This window comes from Zea mays, chromosome 8, assembly GCF_902167145.1.
Source record: "Zea mays cultivar B73 chromosome 8, Zm-B73-REFERENCE-NAM-5.0, whole genome shotgun sequence".
Lineage (NCBI taxonomy): Eukaryota > Viridiplantae > Streptophyta > Magnoliopsida > Poales > Poaceae > Zea > Zea mays.
This window is the reverse complement of record NC_050103.1, coordinates 38,730,437-38,751,493: the sequence shown is the minus strand read 5'-3', so window position 1 is coordinate 38,751,493 and position 21,057 is coordinate 38,730,437. Positions and strand designations below refer to the sequence as shown.

The 21,057-nt window shown below is 44.3% G+C and overlaps 1 pseudogene across 1 annotated transcript; it reads left to right on the top strand.

The window, feature by feature from the left end:
• Positions 1–248: 248 nt before the first annotated feature.
• LOC109941661 (uncharacterized) lies at positions 249–575 on the top strand (annotated as a pseudogene). Its single transcript, XR_002264379.1, has 3 exons — positions 249–269; positions 384–472; positions 561–575. The product of XR_002264379.1 is annotated as an uncharacterized protein (transcript).
• The last annotated feature ends 20,482 nt before the right edge of the window (positions 576–21,057 follow it).

The window sequence follows — 21,057 nt, the reverse complement described above, 5'->3', positions numbered from 1 at the left end:
TGCAATGGGATGGAGAAGATGCTGAAGGTACCGCAGAAGACTATGAAACTGATTCTTCACAAGAACAAGGCAGCCCAATTTATGCTGAGTCAGGTGACAGTAGTTCCAATGATGAAGGTGATGGTGAGTTTCAATCAAAATTTCCAGTTTACATTTGTTATTAACATAATGTAATTTTTACTCTTTGGAATCTTAATTTTTCCAAGGCAATAATGATGTTGGTGCCGATGGAAGTGGTGGCACTAGGACTGCTGATGGTCCTGCCAAAGGTGACTTATCTCAACTGCACATGTGACATGAAAATGCACAAATATGCAAGCAGGATTTCTAGGATTATATTGCTTCTTGGCGACACAAAATTGATACGTGCTTTGTCATTCTAGGTTCGAGACATGGGGAACCAACTCCTTTGCGTCCAAGATCAACAAGAAAAAGGAAGCCAACTCTCAAGAGCATTACTGAATTATAAATGGTTAGATTACCCTTTCACCTAATAACTTATACAATCATTGCATTATTGTGATTTATCTTGTGACACTTTCCTATGTAAATATTTGTAGTGTTGTATGGCTCCAAAGAAAAGATCTGGATATGGCAATGCTTCACTGATTAATGTCTTTTGGCGATGTGTCGTCGGCTTAAATAGACGCCTAACTTTTGTAACATAATAATATTTGAAGCTGCCATTACTTTTACTATCTAATGGACTGTAATATGTGATTTGGTGGTGACTTAATTATGTTATGTACTAATATTTGAGGCTGCCATTACTTGTCCACTTCATATTTAAGCTGCTGCTGCTGTTGGCTTCTTGCTTTGATGGTTGGCTGCTGCACAACACAGCTGCTGCTACAACTCAGCTATTAGGCAGCTTGTCGAAGCCGAACAATGTGATTATTGTTTTATTCTTTTGGTTTTCTGTGCAATTATTCATGTATTAATGTTTTAATGGATTAAATACGGTTTTAGGCAAAATCTTGCCAAATTTTTTTTAAAAAAATTTGAATTTGGTCAGATATTTCCGATATTTCCGATATATCGTGTTTGTCTATGACCTCCGATTTTTTTGGTTTTCCGATACTGAAAACCCTGGATGCCTCACGATGGTCTTGATGACCATTTTCAGGGGATTCCAGTGACTGAAGGCTATGGTGCACGAGAGGGGCTAGCTGAAGGAGGGATGGGTTCGTAACAGAGAGGCAAAGCGAGGGAGTGCTCAATTTATAGAGACCGGCCATACGTGCTACAAATTTGGGTGAGGATGAGCTCACGACGTTGAGGAGATGAGTCACTGGAGTTCATCTACCGTGGCGCTCGATGGAGTAAGGTCTCGAGGCAGTAATTGGCTGTCCACCACGACCTACCGCGACATGGTAATACACGACAATACGTGGCACGATCGCGAGGAGCGGCAGACTCTGACGATGGCATCACGGTCAACCGCGAAGCAAGTAGGTATGGTGGCCAGCGCATGGACTCTTCCGCGGCCGCGATATTTTCACCCCTTCGGTAATATCCGCTTCAAGCCATGAACAAATCTTCACGGTGAGCTTGGATCACGACATGAGATCACCGGCATCGGGTTCCCTGAACTGGAGATCTTTTTCAGTTTACTGTACAATGCCGAACTCTATTCAGGGTGCCTGACAAAGCAACTTTAGGGGCATTTTTCTTCAATTTCCATGCAGTGAACTACCAATTCGATTGCATCAAAGTTATTCTCCTACATACCATCTTCAACTTTAGCACATGGATCATGGGCTTAACCTCACTGGATCATTCTTAATTTGGCTCCAAAGTCAAACCAGTGCCACTGTAAGTCTAGGTTTAGAGCATCCCCTTGACTGACAGCCCTACTTTGGGAACACTTTACTCCAAGTTCCATATAGTTTTAGGGCTAAGTCACTTAATCAAATTTGTACTATTATAATAGCTTTACAATTTTGCCATAATGACTTATAGCAAACTCCTCATGGATTAACAAATACATAAACCTAAAGTTGAGTCCTTAACACTATTTTCTAGGTATTAAGAGTAGAGGTGCTTATGGACTTCTGCAAATTTACTCCAAGTTTCACCACAAAACTTAGAAATCTCCAAATGTAAAAGTTGCTTAGTTTTTGTTTCTCTACCACTTTGATATACACACTTTTGACAAAAAGTGCATAGAATTTGAAATCATCCCATAGGGCACTAATTAGGGTTTTGAGCTCCAGATTAGGGTTTTGAGCGTCCTAGGGAACATTAAGCACTTAATGTCTTTATGCTAATATTTCTTGAACATTTCTACAAACTTGTTAAGGTCAATCCTTAGTGTTCACCCCATAAAAGTCACATGTCTCTAGTCCTTGGAGAGAGGCACTCCAACCTAGGGTTAAGAATCTTCTTACCAGATCACATCATCACACAAGCATCACATCACATGTTTGTTTTGAAATTTTAGCATAGTGGATGCATTCTAGGTGTATCACACATAATGTAATGCCAATACATATGATGTCATGCCAAATTTTTAGTTCTCGTAACACTAGAGGTGTTACATCCTTTTCCCCATAAAACAATCTCGTCCCGAGATTTAAGGCTCCTCGCTAAGTAGTAGAAAAGGAAATGCGTCACAACTTTATTTCCTATTTTCTCTTACAAGACATGGGTGGGTGTGTGGGTCTGTTCTAGCTTTACAACCAAGTACACCAACCTTAAAGATTACAAGAAGCTATAAATTTAGGAAAATTTTTTCTAAGAAACCTTTAGATTCCCAAGTAGCCTCATCCTCCGTATGTTGGTTCCACTGTATCTTATAGAACTTGAGTGTCCTTTTCGTGTAACTCGATCCTTTTGATCCAAAACTCGGATGGGATATTATGAATAAGTTTGGTATGGTTCCAAATTAACTTCTGATATATCCATAGTCTGATCGGGGACTCGAAGATACTTCTTCAGTTGGGATATGTGGAACACATTGTGTATAGCAGAAAATGACTCTGGTAGGTGAAGTCTGTACACAACCTGCCCACATCGTTCAAGGATAGGAAATGAACCAATGTATCGGGGTGCTAATTTTCCTTTAACCACGAAACGACTAACTCCTTTCATTGGTAATACTTTTAAGTAAACATGATCTCCGACTTGAAAGACTAATGGTTGGCGCTGTTTATCCGCATAATTCTTTTTGTCGTATGCGCTGAACCTTTTCTTCTATTTCTTTGACCAAATCAGGTCTGAAAAACTACCGTTCTCCTGGTTCTGACCAATTCAAGGGTGTTCTACATCGTCGACCATATAGAGCTTCAAATGGTGCCATTTTTATACTCTCTTGATAACTATTATTATAAGAAAATTCTGCCAAAGGCAGACAGTCATCCCACTTTGCGGAAATTGCAAAACACATGCTCGCAACATATCTTCCAGTATTTGATTTACTCTTTCTATTTGTCCGCTTGTTTGAGGATGATAGGCCTAACTATGGAGCAATTTAGTGCCCAAGGATTTGTGTAACTCTTCCCGAAAAATTGGATACAAATTGCTATCCCCGGTCCGACACTATGGTCCTTGGCACCCCATGCAAAATCAAAATATGAGCAACGTATAATTGAGCAAAGGTAAGGACTGGATAATATGTTTTGACTGGGAGAAAATGAGCTATCTTTGTAAGTCGATCCACTATAACCCAAATAGAATCATATCCCTTCGAGTTCTTGGGTAATCCGACCACAAAATCCATACTTACGTCATCCAATTTCCAAGTTGGGACAGGCAATGATTGTAGGGGTCAAACATTCTTCATGTGCACCGCCTTTACCCATTGACAAGTGTCACACTTGCCACATAGCGAGCAATTTCTATCTTCATTTTAGTCCACCAATAATGTTGTTTCAAGTCTTGGTACATCTTGTTACTTCCAGGATCGATAGAATACCCACTGAGATGGACTTCATCCAAGATTTGTTGACAAAGTTCGACATCCTTAGGCATTGTTGGGTGTCTTCTCCGCTGAATGTCACACCCGGTTTTGAAGGTAAACCGAATGCAAACCATGTACGTGCCAGGATCAGAAATTCACGTACACAACGATTACATAAATGACTCATCATAGCATAATGTTTCGAATAACAATAAAGAATAAGAAATAATACTACAGACTAGAGTCATTTACATAATATGAATCAAAGTGCACATAATAGAAACGTAGCCAATGTAAATAAACCCACCACAGGCAGCCGACTAGGGGAGGTCGCTAGCCTAATCCTCAAACTCGTCGAAGTCCTGGAACTCCTAGAGATCCGCCTCGACACTTTCTTCTTCTTCTTTACCTGAGCATGGATTGCACTAATGGCAAGCTGGTGTTTTGTGAAAGCAAGAGTGAGTACACATCAACGTACTCAGCAAATGCCCCGTTTGGTTGAAGTGGACTAGCTTTATATGGGGTTAGGGTCAAAGTAGTTGCTTTTAGTTCATCAGGTATTTATTATTAGTAGAAGCCAAGTTTTAGCAATAACCAACTCATGAATCATTTCCTCATCGAGGAACATAATTATCATCATCATAACCAAAACCATTAATAGAACCATTGTGTCTCAGATCATCTGTATCTCTAATCAAAGAGGATCCCAAGGCCGCTCTTAACCGTGAGCACGGCTAATATATCAGTTTCATTCCTCTGCAGAGGTCGCACACTTTACCCATGAGTTGTGATTCCCTTTCTGCCCAGGGTTCTAGCCTCCCCATTGATCACTTCCGAGGTGATCCGGCAGGGTTTCACTATGTAGCCTTTACAAAGATTCCCCAGAGGTCATACGTCACACCCGGTTTTGGAAGGTAAACCGAATGCGAACCATGTACGTGCCAGGATCAGAAACTCACGTACACAGTGAATACATAATTGGACACCATCACACAATGCTCCAAATAAATAGCGGAAAGGTACTTTAATTACATCAAGATGTCAGAGACATCCATAGAGTCTATTACATAACCATTGTCTTTAACATAACTATCAAAGTGCAGAGAAACGAAACGTAGATGATAAGCCTACACAGGCAGCTGACTGGGGGTTTGCCACTAAAGTAAACTAAAACTCATCGTATTCCTGGAACTCCTCGAAGTCCTCCATGTTGCCAGCATCACCTCCTGAGCACTGAGTATAGTGGGGACAACCTGGGGTGGGTGGTTTCTAAAGCAAGGGTGAGTACACATCAACATACTTAGCAAATGTCCCGTTTGGCTAAAGTGGACTAGCTGTATATGGGGTTGAGGTCAAGCAGTTGCTTTTAGGTTAGTCCAGTATTTATTATTATTAGTAGAGCCAAGTTTTAGTAATAAACCCAGTTATTACCCAAAAGTACTCCCTCCAAAGAGGAAATACCAGAGATCATATTTATATCATCATTGTTAACCATCATCATAAAAGTAACTAGAATTCTTCTAATCAAAGAGGATCCCAAGGCTGCTCTTAACCGTGAGCTCGGCTGATATACCAGTTTCTAACACTCTGCAGAGGTTGCACACTTTACCCACGAGTCGTGATCCCTTTCCAGCCTGGGTTGTACAGACCCGATCTTTACTACCAAGATGAATGGCTGGGGATACACTACGTAGCCTTTACAAAGACTCCCCTGGAGCATAGTTGCTTGTTAGGTTTCGCCAGTCGTACAAACGCAGTACACCTCCCCAAGGTGGGTGACTAACAAAACCAAATCGAATCAACCTCTGTACCTCAACCTTGGTAGAGCGAGCACTACGCCCCGACCCCCATTGATGGCCCTCCGGCAAAGCCAACTACACCCCTAGGTTCATATAATTAATCAGCTAAGGGCGTCCCATTCCACCCTCATGGTTGCACTGTTATCCTGGGTGGTCACTCCATGAACAGGTCCTTACGGAGAGGTACTCAAGGAAAAGCCCTGAGCCCCCTAAAGTATCACAATATCATCATTGGGATAACAGTATCGTATCATAAATAGCCACATCATGTTCATTGATTAAAGTAAAGCAATAGCAAAATGCTAACCATGATAACCCAAAAGGTGAACAAGGATAAGGTAAATACAGACTAGTCAATCCTTAGGTTTCATAAAGTAGTGCGAGACACTGAATTATAAAGTAAGTAGGACATAATAGGTTAGAGGACACTTGCCTTCACCAGGTTGTTGCTCAGGAAGGTCTCCAACAACACACTCAGGAACCTCGGACTGCTCGTTGTCTAAATAAAGCGAGCATGCATTCAATACATTTGGAAAGTACAAATGAACATCACACCAAACATGTACAAACATAGGAATACATCTTAACAGACACAATACTACATAAGGGATAATGAGATCAAAGTATAACATAAACTATAACATAAACTAACTTCATTTAAAAATATATTATTATTCCTTCAAGTATTGCCCACAATTACATAACCTAGTTCAATTTATTTTATGGTGACCTAAAAGTTAGACCAGGGATGAATTCATGTAATACACATTATTAATCTCACAAGATTAAACATGCTTTAATCTCTAGGGTTTTCCCTTTTTATTTTATTAAATAAACAATCTAAACATATACTAGTTCATAGTTAACCATAAAATTAGAAAGCACAGAATGTAAATGGAACTAATTTATTTAAACAGAGAATAATCATATGAACATTTTGCAATTTGAATCACTAAATTTGGATTTCATATGTAAAAGATATGAAATAAATAAGTTCAGGAGTTTGAAATACAAAATTAAACCCTAATCTGTAATTATTTAAAAGGATAGGGTCTGTTTGTAATAACTCAGGGACCTGCGCGTAAAATCTAAGGACGGCGGGTTCTATTCGTAGAAAACCGAGGGGGTCTTAAGCAAATCGACCACCACGAAAGGGTATCCTGGCTTCTCGGCCATCCGATGAGAAACGGACGCCCGAGATTAGAAACAGGCGCGCGGGATCGGACGCGAGGGCTGACCGGCCGGTCCCATGCGCCAGCGACCTGGGTATCCCTGGTGCGAGCTGCGAGCGCGGGCGCTCTCTGGCGAGCGGGGCCCACGGGTCACCGACTCGGACTATCGGGAGGGGGAAACGGTGGGAGTATGACAAATGAGGCCACGGGGAGGTCGGGCCCGCTAGTCAGCGGTGGAGGGCACGCGTAAGCGCGACATCGTGGGCACGCGCTGATAGATGGGGCCCTCCAGGCAGTGACCAAGAATGGGGAAAGAAAGGGGGAGGCTGACGGACGGGTCCTCCTTGTCAGGACCGTCGTCTACCTCGGCAGCGCGCACGACGCGAGCACCATGGCCAGAGTCGGTGACTCCGCGCGGGCAAAGAAGGCACTGGGTGGCCGCGGTTGGCAGGGCGGTCTCGGTTCGACGGCGCGGGACCGGTACCGACGACCACCGGCGACTAATCGACGAGATAGAGAAAACGGGGGAGAGAGAAGAGAAGGTTCGGTGGGGAAATTCACCTCGGGTGGGGCAGGGACGAGGGCAAGGCTAGGCCTGATGGTGGCGGAGCACGATCGCGGACGGCAGCCGAGCTCTACCGGCGACGAATTCGGGCGCAGAGGGCCTGGCGAAGGGGAATCTCTGGCGAGCTTGAAGAACGGGCGCGCGTAGCTCGGGTGAGTGGGCAGAGATGAAATGAGCGAGGCAGGGGGAAGTGGGGGTGTGCGGGGACTTGTAGAGGGGGTCGGGGTGCCGATTTGGAGCTAGGTGGCGATGTGGGAGTGGCGATCTCGGCGTGCGTGCGCGTGGTCCACGCAGGCGAGCGGTTGAAGGCGAGGGGGGAGGGACTGGCGAGCGGGGCCCGTGGGACAACGACACAGACGCGCGAGCGCACAACAGGCCGAAGCACCGACAGGGCGACCCCACCGAACAACGAGAGGGAGAAAGGGAAGGGGGGCACGGGTCGATGCTGACAGGCGGGGCCTGCCTGTCAGAGACCGAAGGCACGCGGGATCGGCTGGGCTTAGTGGGCCGACTGGGCTGCTTTGCCCTTTCCTTTTTCTCTAAATTTTCTAATTCCTTTTCTATTTCTTTTCTCTAGGGTTTTCCAATTCCAAATTCAAATTAGGTTTCAAATTCAAATAAATTCAAACATGTGCAACACTTCAAAGAATAAATAAGCTCAATATGATGCAACATGTCATGGCTCAAAATGTTTTGGCAAAAATAAATAATTAAATCCCCCTAACTTTAAGCTAATTCTACTAAAAGGAAGAGAGGATCTAGAGAGAGATAGAACCTAGGGCGAGAGAGAGAAGAGTAACACATGAATTTGGGTGATCATTAGAAAGAAATTTTATACCCCCAAATTCAGGGTGTTACAGACCTATCCCCCTTAAAAGAATCTCGCCCTCGAGATTCAGGGCTGGCTAGAAAAGAGCTCAAGGTACTTGGCTTTCAAATCATCTTCTCTTTCCCAGGTGGCTTCTTCTTCTGAGTGGTGACCCCATTTGACTTTGCACATCCTGATGGTACTTCTTTGAGTGACCTGATCTGCTGTCTCTAGAATTTGAGTTGGCTTCTCAATATAAGTCAGATCTTCTTGAACTTCAAAATCCTCTGTTGGCAACTGCTCTTCTGGCACTCTCAAGCATTTCTTCAACTGAGACACATGGAACACATCGTGTACAGCTAACAGATTCTCCGGTAAGCTAAGTTGGTAAGCCACTTCTCTACGTCTTGCTTGAATCTGATACGATCTGATATATCGAAGTGCTAGCTTGCCTTTGACTCCAAACCTTTTGGTTCCTCTGATGGGTGACACCTTCAAATAGACATAGTCTCCCACTTCGAAACTGAGTTCCCTTCTTCTGGTGTCAGCATAGCCTCGCTGTCTGGACTGCGCTGCCTTCAAATTCTCTCGGACCATTCTGATGTTCTCTTCGGCTTCAAGCAAGATATCTGGACCGAACACCTGTCTTTCACCAGGTTGGTCCCAATGCAATGGTGTTATGCAATTCCTCCCATAAAGCGCTTCGAATGGTGACATCTTCAGACTGGCCTGATAGCTGTTGTTGTAAGAGAATTCTGCATATGGTAATATCTTGTCCCAACCTATCTTGTCTTGCAAAGCACAAGCCCTCAACATATCCTCCAGAATCTGATTGGTTCTCTCTATTTGACCATCTGTCTATGGGTGATAAGCTGAACTGAACTTTAAGTGTGTGCCCAAGGCTTCATGCAACTGCTGCCAAAAATGAGAGGTGAACTGGGTGCCTCTATCTATTACTATCTTCTTCAGGACACCATGCAATCACACAATCCGAGACATGTATAGTTCGGCCAACACTGCACTGTTGTAGGTGGTCTTGACTGGTATGAAATGGGCCGCCTTTGTCAAACGGTCCACTACTACCCAGATGGAGTCATAACCAGTACGAGTGCGAGGCAAACCGACTATGAAATCCATTCCGATCTCATCCCACTTCCACTAAAGAATCTGCAACGGTTGCAACAAACCTACCAGTCTCTGATGTTCTACTTTAATCCTCTAACAACTGTCACATACTGCCATATACTCTGCTATCTCCCTTTTCATACCGTACCACTAGAATCTTTTCTTTAGGTCTTGGTACATCTTCTCGCTACCAGGGTGTATAGAGTATGCTGTCTCATGAGCTTCCTTGAGAATCAGTTCCCAGATCGATTTGATGTCGGGAACACACAGTCTATCCTTGAACCATACCACTCCTTCTGCATCTTCACGGAAATCCTTTCCTTTTCCGTTCATGATCAGCTGCCGGATCTCATTGATCTTCTCATCATCCTTCTGGCCTTTCCTGATGTCTTGCTCTAGAGTGGGTTCCAACTCGATTATCACCCCTTGGGTGTTGTTCAGAAATCCGAGACTCAATCTGTCGAATTCCTTCGCTAGCTCGTACGACATCGGGTGAGCGGCCAACATATTGACTTGACTCTACCTGCTAAGAGCATCTGCAACCACATTTGCTTTGCCTGGGTGATAATGAATCTCCAGCTCATAATCTTTGATCAATTCTAACCATCTTTTCGCTGCCTCATGTTTAACTCTGACTGAGTGAATATGTACTTGAGGCTCTTGTGATCCGTGTAGATATCACACTTCTGCCCATAAAGATAATGCCTCCAGGTCTTCAATGCATGAACCATGGCTGCTAATTCCAGATCATGAGTAGGATAATTCTTCTCATGAATCTTCAGCTGTCGGGACGAGTATGCCACTACTCTCCCTTCGTGCATTAACACACATCCCAGTCCGGTATACGAAGCATCACAATACATTGACAATGGCTTGTGAACATCTGGCAGAATCAGTACTGGTGTCGTTGTCAACTTCTCCTTCAATGTCTCAAAGGACTTCTGGCATGCTGGGGTCCACTTGAACTCAACCTTCTTTGCCAACAAGGCTATCATTGGCCTGGCAATCTTGGAGAAACTGAAAGTCGCCTAGAGGGGGGGTAAATAGGGCGAAACTGAAATTCTCAAATATAATCACAACTACAAGCCGGGTTAGCATTAGAAATATAATTTAGTCCGCGAGAGAGGGCGCAAAACAAATCGCAAGCAAATGAGAGGTGTGACACACGGATTTGTTTTACCGAGGTTCGGTTTTTGCAAACCTACTCCCCGTTGAGGTGGTCACGAAGACCGGGTCTCTTTCAACCCTTTCCCTCTCTCAAATGGTCCCTCGGACCGAGTGAGCTTTTCTTCTCAATCACTTGGAACACAAAGTTCCCACAAGGACCACCACAAGATTGGTGTCTCTTGTCTCAATTACAAGTGAGTTTGATCTCAATGAAGAATCAAAGAAAGAAGAAAGCAATCCAAGTGCAAGAGCTCGAAAGAACACAAGCAAATCTCTCTCTCTAATCACTAGGGCGTTGTGTGGAGTTTGGAGAGGATTTGATCACTTGGGTGTGTCTAGAATTGAATGCTAGAGCTCTTGTAAGTAGTTGAAGTGGGAAAACTTGGATGACTTGAATGTGGAGTGGTTGGGGGTATTTATAGCCCCAACCACCAAACTAGCCATTTGGTGGTGGCTGACTGTCGTATGGTGCACCGGACAGTCCGGTGCACACCGGACATGTCCGGTGCGCCAGCCACGTCACCAAAGCCGTTGGGTTCCGACCGTTGGAGCTCTGTCTTCTGGGCCCGCCTAGATGTCCGATGGCACACCGGACATGTACTGTAGAGTGTCCGGTGTGCCAGCGCGCGCGTGCCTGACTTCTGCGCGCTCTGGCGCGCATTAAATGCGCCTGCAGGTGACCGTTGGCGCGAAGTAGCCGTTGCTCTGCTGGTTCACCGGACAGTCCGGTGTACACCGGACAGTCCGGTGAATTATAGCGGAGCAATTTCCTGAGGCTGGCGAGTTCCAGAGCCGCTCTTCCCTGGGGCACCGGACACTGTCCGGTGTACACCGGACAGTCCGGTGAATTATAGCGGAGCGCCTCTGGATTTTCCCGAAGGTGAGGAGTTCAGCGTGAAGTCCCCTGGTGCACCGGACACTGTCCGGTGGCACACCGGACAGTCCGGTGCGCCAGACCAGGGCACACTTCGGTTATCCCTTTGCTCTTTTGTTGAACCCAATACTTGGTCTTTTTATTGGCTAAGTGTGAACCTTTGGCACCTGTATAACTTGTATACTAGAGCAAACTAGTTAGTCCAATTTATTTGTGTTGGGCAATTCAACCACCAAAATTATTTAGGAACTAGGTGTAAGCCTAATTCCCTTTCAATCTCCCCCTTTTTGGTGATTGATGCCAACACAAACCAAAGCAGATATAGAAGTGTATAATTGAACTAGCTTGCATAATGTAAGTGCAAAGGTTGCTCGGAATTGAGCCAATATCAATACTTATAATATATGCATGGATTGTTTCTTCATTTTAACATTTTGGACCACGCTTGCACCACATGTTTTGTTTTTGCAAATTCTTTTGTAAATCCTCTTCAAAGTTCTTTTCCAAATAGTCAAAGGTAAATGAATAAGATTTTTGCGAAGCATTTTCAAAATTTGAAATTTTCTCCACCTGTTTTAAATGCTTTTCCTTTGACTAAACAAAACTCCCCCTAAATGAAATTCTCCTCTTAGTGTTCAAGAGGGTTTTGATATATCAATTTTGAAATACTACTTTTCTCCCCCTGTTGAACACAATAAGATACCAATTTGAAATTTATCAATTGAGAATCATACCAATTGAAAAACTCTTTTTAAAATTAGGTGGTGGTGCGGTCCTTTTGCTTTGGGCTATTATTTTCTCCCCCTTTGGCATGAATCGCCAAAAACGGAGTCATTAGAGCCCTTGGAATTGTTCTCTCCCCCTTTGGTCATAAATAAATGAGTGAAGATTATACCAAAGATGGAGTGTTGCTCGGAGTGATGGTGAAGGATGAGTTACGGAGTGGAAGCCTTTGTCTTCGCCGAAGACTCCAATTCCCTTTCAATACACCTATGACTTGGTTTGAAGTAGACTTGAAAAACACATTAGTCATAGCATATGAAAGAGACATGATCAAAGGTATATAAATGAGCTATGTGTGCAAATCAACAAAAGAAGTTCCTAGAATCAAGAATATTTAGCTCATGCCTAAGTTTGTTAAAAGTTTGTTCATCAAGAGGCTTGGTAAAGATATCGGCTAATTGATCTTTAGTATTAATGTAAGAAATCTCGATATCTCCCTTTTGTTGGTGATCCCTTAAAAAGTGATACCGAATGGCTATGTGTTTAGTGCGGCTATGCTCGACGGGATTATCCGCCATGCGGATTGCACTCTCATTATCACATAGAAGAGAAACTTTGGTTAATTTGTAACCGTAGTCCCTAAGGGTTTGCCTCATCCAAAGTAGTTGCGCGCAACAATGGCCTGCGGCAATGTACTCGGCTTCGACGGTAGAAAGAGCTACGGAATTTTGCTTCTTTGAAGCCCAAGACACCAAGGATCTTCCCAAGAACTGGCAAGTCCCCGATGTGCTCTTTCTATTGATTTTACACCCCTCCCAATCGGCATCCGAATAACCAATTAAATCAAATGTGGATCCCCTAGGATACCAAAGCCCAAACTTAGGAGTATAAGCCAAATATCTCAAGATTCGTTTTACGGCCGTAAGGTGAGCTTCCTTAGGGTCGGCTTGGAATCTTGCACACATGCATACGGAAAGCATAATATCCGGTCGAGATGCACATAAATATAGCAAAGAGCCTATCATCGACTGGTATACCTTTTGATCGACGGATTTACCTCCTTCGTCGAGGTCGAGATGCCCATTGGTTCCCATGGGTGTCTTGATGGGTTTGGCATCCTTCATTCCAAACTTGCTTAGAATATCTTGAGTATACTTTGTTTGGCTTAGGAAGGTGCCCTCTTGGAGTTGCTTCACTTGAAATCCTAAGAAATACTTCAACTCCCCCATCATAGACATCTCGAATTTTTGTGTCATGATCCTACTAAAATCTTCACATGTAGACTCGTTAGTAGATCCAAATATAATATCATCAACATAAATTTGGCATACGAACAAGTCATTTTCAAGAGTTTTAGTAAAGAGTGTAGGATCGGCCTTTCCGACTTTGAATCCATTTGCAATAATAAAATCTCTAAGACATTCATACCATGCTCTTGGGGCTTGCTTGAGCCCATAAAGCGCCTTAGAGAGCTTATAGACATGATTAGGATACTCACTGTCTTCAAAGCCGGGAGGTTGCTCAACATAGACCTCTTCCTTGATTGGTCCATTGAGGAAGGCACTTTTCACGTCCATTTGATATAGCTTAAAGCCATGGTAAGTAGCATAGGCCAATAATATACGAATTGACTCAAGCCTAGCTACAGGTGCATAGGTTTCACCGAAATCCAAACCTTCGACTTGGGAGTATCCCTTGGCCACAAGTCGAGCTTTGTTCCTTGTCACCACACCATGCTCATCTTGCTTGTTGCGGAAGACCCATTTGGTTCCTACAACATTTTGGTTAGGACGTGGAACTAAATGCCATACCTCATTTCTAGTGAAGTTGTTGAGCTCCTCTTGCATCACCACCACCCAATCTGAATCTTGAAGTGCTTCCTCTACCCTGTGTGGCTCAATAAAGGAAACAAAAGAGTAATGCTCACAAAAATGTGCAACACAAGATCTAGTGGTTACCCCCTTATGAATGTCGCCGAGGATGGTGTCGACGGGGTGATCTCATTGGATTGCTTGGTGGACTCTTGGGTGTGGCGGTCTTTGTTCTTCATCCTCCATGTCTTGATCATTTGCATCTCCCCCTTGATTATTGCCATCATCTTGAGGTGGCTCATTTGATTGATCTTCTCCTTCATCAATTTGAGCCTCATCCTCATTTTGAGTTGGTGGGGATGCTTGCGTGGAGGAGGATGGTTGATCTTGTGCATTTGGAGGCTCTTCGGATTCCTTAGGACACACATCCCCAATGGACATGTTCCTTAGCGCGATGCACGGAGCTTCTTCAATACCTATCTCATCAAGATCAACTTGCTCTACTTGAGAGCCGTTAGTCTCATCAAACACAACGTCACAAGAAACTTCAACTTGTCCAGAGGACTTGTTAAAGACTCTATATGCCCTTGTGTTTGAATCAAATCCAAGTAAAAAGCCTTCTACAGTCTTAGGAGCAAATTTAGATTTTCTACCTCTTTTAACAAGTATAAAGCATTTGCTACCAAAGACTCTAAAATATGAAATGTTGGGCTTTTTATCGGTTAGGAGTTCGTATGATGTCTTCTTGAGGATTCGGTGTAGATATAGTCGGTTGATGGCGTAGCAGGCGGTGTTGACCGCCTCGGCCCAAAACGGATCCGAAGTTTTGTACTCATCAAGCATGGTTCTTGCCATGTCCAATAGAGTTCTATTCTTCCTCTCCACTACATCATTTTGTTGTGGGGTGTAGGGAGAAGAGAACTCATGCTTGATGCCCTCCTCCTCAAGGAAGCCTTCAATTTGAGAGTTCTTGAACTCCGTCCCGTTGTCGCTTCTAATTTTCTTGATCCTTAAGCCGAACTCGTTTTGAGCCCATCTCAAGAATCCCTTTAAGGTCTCTTGGGTGTGAGATTTTTCCTGCAAAAAGGACACCCAAGTGAAGCGAGAATAATCATCCACAATAACAAGACAGTACTTACTCCCGCCGGTGCTTATGTAAGCGATTGGGCCGAATAGGTCCATGTGTAGGAGCTCCAGTGGCCTGTCGGTCGTCATGATGTTCTTGTGTGGATGATGAGTGCCAACTTGCTTCCCTGCTTGGCATGCGCTACAAATCCTATCTTTCTCAAAATGAACATTTGTTAATCCTAAAATGTGTTCTCCCTTTAGAAGCTTATGAAGATTCTTCATTCCAACATGTGCTAGTCGGCGATGCCAGAGCCAGCCCATGTTAGTCTTAGCAATTAAGCAAGTATCGAGTTCAGCTCTATTAAAATCTACCAAGTATAGCTGACCCTCTAACACTCCCTTAAATGCTATTGAATCATCACTTCTTCTAAAGACAGTGACACCTACATGAGTAAATAGACAGTTGTAGCCCATTTGACATAATTGAGAGACGGAAAGCAAATTGTAATCTAAAGAATCAACAAGAAAAACATTGGAAATGGAATGGTCAGGAGATATAGCTATTTTACCCAAACCTTTGACCAAACCTTGGTTTCCATCCCTAAATGTGATCGCTCTTTGGAGATCCTGGTTTTTCTCATAGGAGGAGAACATTTTCTTCTCCCCTGTCATGTGGTTTGTGCACCTGCTGTCGATGATCCAACTTGAGCCCCCGGATGCATAAACCTACAAAACAAGTTTAGTTCTTGACTTTAGGTACCCAAACGGTTTTGGTCCTTTGGCATTAGAAACAAGAACTTTGGGTACCCAAACACAAGTCTTGGAACTCTTGTGTTTGCCCCCAACATACTTGGCAACTACCTTGCCGGATTTGTTAGTTAAAACATAAGATGCATCAAGAGTTTTAAATGAAATATCATGATCATTTGATGCACTAGGAGTTTTCCTTTTAGGCAACTTAGCACGGGTTGGTTGCCTAGAATTAGATGTCTCACCCTTATACATAAATGCATGATTAGGGCCAGAGTGAGACTTCCTAGAGTGAATTCTCCTAATTTTGCTCTCGGGATAACTGGCAGGGTACAAAATGTAACCCTCGTTATCCTGAGGCATGGGAGCCTTGCCCTTAACAAAATTAGACAATTTCTTAGGAGGGGCATTAAGTTTGACATTGTCCCCCTGTTGGAAGCCAATGCCATCCTTAATGCCAGGGCGTCTCCCTCTATAGAGCATGCTTCTAGCAAATTTAAATTTTTCATTTTCTAAGTCATGCTCGGCAATCTTAGCATCTAGTTTTGCTATATGATCATTTTGTTGTTTAATTAAAGCCATGTGATCATGAATAGCATTAACATCAACATCTCAACATCTAGTACAAATAGAAGTGTGCTCAACGGTAGATGTAGAGGGTTTGCAAGACTTTAATTCTACAACCTTAGCATGCAAAATATCATTTTTAGTTCTAAGGTCGGAAATAGTAGCATTGCAAACATCAAAATCCTTAGCCTTAGCAAGCAATTTTTCATTCTCAATCCTAAGGCTAGCAAGAGATATGTTTAATTCTTCAATCTTAGCAAGTAAATCATCATTATTATTTCTAAGATTGGAAATTGAAGCATTACAAACATTTGAATCAACCTTAGCTAATAAATTAGCATTCTCATTTCTAAGGTTGTCTATAGTCTCATGGCAAGTACTTAGCTCACTGGATAATTTTTCACATTTCTCAACTTCTAGAGCATAAGCATTTTTAATTTTAACATGCTTTTTGTTTTCCTTGATTAGGAAGTCCTCTTGGGAGTCCAAGAGATCATCCTTCTCATGGATGGCACTAATCAATTCATTTAATTTCTCTTTTTGTTGCATGTTTAAGTTGGCAAAAAGAGTGCGTAAGTTATCTTCCTCATCACTAGCATTTTCATCACTAGAAGACTCATATCTAGTGGAGGATTTAGATTTAACCTTCTTCTTTTTGTCATCCTTTGCCATGAGGCACTTGTGGCCGACGTTGGGGAAGAGAAGTCCCTTGGTGACGGCGATGTTGGCGGCGTCCTCGTCGTCGGAGGAGTCGCTAGAACTTTCGTCGGAGTCCCACTCCCGACAAACATGGGCATCGCCGCCCTTCTTCTTGTAGTATCTCTTCTTCTCCTTTCTTCTCCCCTTCTTGTCGTCGCCCCTGTCACTGTCACTAGATATAGGACATTTTGCAATAAAATGACCGGGCTTACCACATTTGTAACACACTTTCTTGGAGCGGAGTTTGTAGTCCTTCCCCCTCCTTTGTTTGAGGATTTGGCGGAAGCTCTGATACCAATTGAAAGTCGCCTAGAGGGGGGGTGAATAGGGCGAAACTGAAATTCTCAAATATAATCACAACTACAAGCCGGGTTAGCGTTAGAAATATAATTGAGTCCGCGAGAGAGGGTGCAAAACAAATCGCAAGCAAATGAGAGGTGTGACACACGGATTTGTTTTACCGAGGTTCGGTTCTTGCAAACCTACTCCCCGTTGAGGTGGTCATGAAGACCGGGTCTCTTTCAACCCTTTCCCTCTCTCAAATGGTCCCTCGGACCTAGTGAGCTTTTCTTCTCAATCACTTGGAACACAAAGTTCCCACAAGGACCACCACAAGATTGGTGTCTCTTGTCTCAATTACAAGTGAGTTTGATCGCAATGAAGAATCAAAGAAAGAAGAAAGCAATCCAAGTGCAAGAGCTCGAAAGAACACAAGCAAATCTCTCTCTCTCTAATCACTAGGGCGTTGTGTGGAGTTTGGAGAGGATTTGATCACTTGGGTGTGTCTAGAATTGAATGCTAGAGCTCTTGTAAGTAGTTGAAGTGGGAAAACTTGGATGACTTGAATGTGGAGTGGTTGGGGGTATTTATAGCCCCAACCACCAAACTAGTCGTTTGGTGGTGGCTGACTGTCGTATGGTGCACCGGACAGAACATGTCCGATGCGCCAGCCACGTCACCAAAGCCGTTAGGTTCTGACCGTTGGAGCTCTGTCTTCTGGGCCCGCCTGGATGTCCGGTGGCACACCGGACATGTACTGTAGAGTGTCCGGTGTGCTAGCGCGCGCGTGCCTGACTTCTGCGCGCTCCGGCGCGCATTAAATGCGCCTACAGGTGACCGTTGGCGCGAAGTAGCCGTTGCTCTGCTGGTTCACCGGACAGTCCGGTGTACACCGGACAGTCCGGTGAATTATAGCGGAGCAATTTCCCGAGGCTGGCGAGTTCCAGAGCCGCTCTTCCCTGGGGCACCGGACACTGTCCGGTGTACACCGGACAGTCCGGTGAATTATAGCAGAGCGCCTCTGGATTTTCCCGAAGGTGAGGAGTTCAGCGTGAAGTCCCCTGGTGCATCGGACACTGTCCGGTGGCACACCGAACAGTCCGGTGCGCCAGACCAGGGCACACTTCGGTTATCCCTTTGCTCTTTTGTTGAACCCAATACTTGGTCTTTTTATTGGCTAAGTGTGAACCTTTGGCACCTGTATAACTTGTATACTAGAGCAAACTAGTTAGTCCAATTTATTTGTGTTGGGCAATTCAACCACCAAAATTATTTAGGAACTAGGTGTAAGCCTAATTCCCTTTTAGAAACCTTCAATGAAACGCCGATAATAACCGGCCATTCCGATGAAACTCTTGATTACTCGGGCATCTTTTGGTGCTTTCCAGTCCAAGATAGCTATTACCTTCTTCGGATCTATAGCCAATCCCTCTCGGTTTATAATGTGACCCAAGAATAGGACTTCACTAATCCAGAACTCGCACTTGCTAAGCTTGGCATATAGCTGACAATCTCGTAGCCTCTGAAGTACTTTCCTCAAATGCTCCTCATGCTCTTGCTCATTCTGGGAATATATAAGAATATCATCAATGAACACTACTACGAACTTGTCGAGGTAGTCCATGAACAAACTGTTCATTAAGTACATGAAGTAAACTGGCGCATTCGTCAAACTGAATGACATGACCGTGAACTCATACAATCCATACTTGGTGATGAATGTCGTCTTCGGTATATCCGAGGGTCGGATTCTAAGCTGATTGTAGCCTGACCTCAGATCTATCTTCGAGAACACACTGGCTCCTCTCAACTGGTCGAATAAATCTTCAATTCTGGGCAGGGGGTACTTGTTCTTGATAGTAACCTCATTCAAGGATCTATAGTCAATGCACATCCTCTTTGTTCCATCCTTCTTCTCCACAAATAGCACTGGGGCTGCCCAAGGCGAGGTACTCAGTCTGATGTAGCCTTTCTCTAACAACTCATCAATCTGCTTCTTGAGTTTCACCAATTCTGGTCCGGACACTCGATAGGCTCTCTTGGAAATAGGGGCGGTGCCTGGTATAAGCTCTATGGCAAATTCAACCTTCCTTTCAGGTGGCATACCTGGTAACTCCTCGGGAAACACATCAAGAAATTCTGATACTACATTGATAGCCTCTGATGGTTTAATCTCCTCAATATGGGCGGTGACTTGGTGACAACTTCCTTTTCTTGGTCCAGACAGGGCCAACTCTACTAACACTTCTTCTCCTGATAGGGACACTAACTTCACTATTCTCTTGTCACAGCTAAGACTGGCTTGGTACTTGGTTAACCAATTCATCCCTAGGATGACATCTATAGTTGTATTCTGGTTACCCATAACTATTAAATTAGTGGGGAACTCTATCCCCTTATTTGAACTTTTGCACTAGGGCAAAATCTATCATTTGAGTCCTTCCACCAACTGAACTAACCCTCACAGGTGGATACATGGGTGCTACTGGTATATTATGTGATTCTACCCATGATGCAGTCACAAAAGAATGCGTTGATCCAGTATCAAATAAGACATTTGCAGAATGGTACTCGACTGAAAACATACCTATTGCCACTCCTGGAGTCTCCTAGACTGTGTCGGCCTCCAAGTGGTTCACCTTTCCATACTGGGCACGAGGCTACCCACGGTTGTTGCCTCCTGGCTGCATTGCATTCTGCCTGACTAGGACATTGGGATCTGGCTGCTGCTGAGCTGTCTTCTTTGGGCAATGATTCGCCTAATGGCCTTGTTCCCCACAGTGGAAAAATGCACGACTTCCTCCTTGCGCTGACGCTGCTTGGTTGTTCTGGTTGGTTGCTCGGGTAGGAAGACGGGCTGCCTGGTTGCTCTGACGCTGATATTGTTTTCCTCCCTGCTGGTTATTCTGACGGTACTGCTGCTGCTGAGGAAATTGCCTCTGGTACTACTGCTACTGGTTCTGATGCTGATGCTGGTGCTGGTGCTGGTGACCTTGCTTGAATGGCTGAGGTGGGTTGCCTGAGTAGCGAGGACGGCTACTACTCCCAACCTGAGGTCCACCAATCTTGTGTTTCCTGTCCTCCATCTCCCGACGCTTCCTTTCTGTCATGATTGCTCTGTCTATCAAGTGTTGGAAGGTAGGGAAGGTGTGGTTCATCAGCTGGTAATGGAGAGGATCAACCAATCCTCTCAGAAAGAGGTACTACCTCTTAGCATCCGTGTTGACATCTTCTGGGGCATAACGCGACAGCTGCATAAACTTGTCCATGTACTCGCTAACGGACAGGGGACCTTGCTTTAGGGTGAGAAACTCCTCCTTCCTCACTATCATCAGTCCCTCGGGCACATGGTAGCGACAGAAGTTGTCCTTGAATTCTTCCCGAGTGATGGCTTTAGGGTTGGGATGGGTGGCGAGGTAAGACTCCCACCAAGACTGTGCTGCTCCCCTCAACTGTCGGGGACCATACAACACTTTCTCACGATCGTTGCACTGGGCAGTGTGCAACTCACGTTCCATGGTACGCAACCAATATTCTGCATCCATAGGATCAGCAGAGTGGGCAAAGACTGGGGCATGGCCCCTCATGAATTCTGCCCGCTTGTCTCTAGGCACTTGAGGCATCTGAACTTGCACCTGAGGCTGAGGTGGTGGTGGCTGCTGCTGCACTTGCTGCATTGCTGCTAGGGTCTAACCAATTGCCTGGACTGCTTGGGTTTGCTTCAGGAACATTTGCTCAATGGTCATCGG